Genomic DNA, 1,237 nt, shown 5'->3' on the forward strand with positions numbered 1-1,237 from the left:
GGGATGCAGATGTGTTTAGAGTGCCCAGATCCTGCCCCCCACCTTCTGGATGGGCCAGCCCCCTGCAGCTGCCCAGAATGAGACAGGATATGGCCTTAGCCTATTGCACAGAGCCAAAGTGGCCTGCTTACATTTTCCTGAAAGTGTAGCCGTCTCTGCCCTAGCTATATCTTTACCAAATCAATGTCTGCATTCTTTGCCACACAATCTATTACAACATGGGGGCTGGGCAGGGACTAGGACAATATTCATTGCTGAGACAGGCTACTCCCATGAGCATAAATGGGAAGGCTCTGTCTATGCCGGAGATTTACCCCGTTTTGGCTAGCCATTGGTATAGCTGTATTTGTACATGCCCCTACTGTAGACAGAGTAAACTGCTATAACTTGTGATTTACCTTTGTTTCCAGGAGGTGTAAGCTCCACGACGGCAAATAGCAGCTTTACCTGTGTACACTAGAGGTTTGCTCAGTGCAGCTACACCAACAGCTGGTCCCTGATAACTATAACCGGGGCAAATGCCCAGTATCCTAAAAATTGATGGGTCTGATTCTTCATCTATTAAGTGCACTTTGCATTGCTCAAATGGTGCAAAATGGACTTAAATTGGCCACTGCACAAGGGCCCTATCTGCTGTCCGCCCTCCTAGACTAGCCACCCTCCCCACAGCACAGGCAAACAGGCAGGGCCTGACAGAATGAAGCTCCACTACACCTGGTCCTCTCCTCGTGTAAGGTTCCCGTGGGACCTTATGCAGATGGTATAAAATAAAGCTGGTCCTCAGCAGCTCTAATTTATGCCAGGGCAAGTTGGTGCAGGATCTGCAACCAACTCCTTGCAGCCTCTAAGTGAGAGATATCTATCTATATATAGGTAGGTAGTTAGAAGATAAAGTGCCAGTAGATGGTGCTCAAGAATATGTAGCATAGTTCCTGGCTTTTGTCGGACCAGTACAACTTCTTTTTGTGTATTGCAAATGGCTTCTTGTGGGCAGCAATTTACACAGAGCTCTTAACTCCTCTCTCTCCACTAGGGAGCTTACGCAAGGTGGAGATTCCATCCCTATACATTTTAGAGCAGTGATTCCCTTCACCCTGGGTGGAGGGTTGGGGGGAGGGGGGGTGTCATAAATATAAAGGGAAGGGTAAACCCCTTTGAAATCCCTCCTGGCCAGGGGAAAGCTCCTCTCACCTGTAAAGGGTTAAGAAGCTAAAGGTAACCTCGCTGGCACCTGACC

This window comes from Lepidochelys kempii, chromosome 11, assembly GCF_965140285.1.
Source record: "Lepidochelys kempii isolate rLepKem1 chromosome 11, rLepKem1.hap1, whole genome shotgun sequence".
NCBI classification, from domain to species: domain Eukaryota; kingdom Metazoa; phylum Chordata; order Testudines; family Cheloniidae; genus Lepidochelys; species Lepidochelys kempii.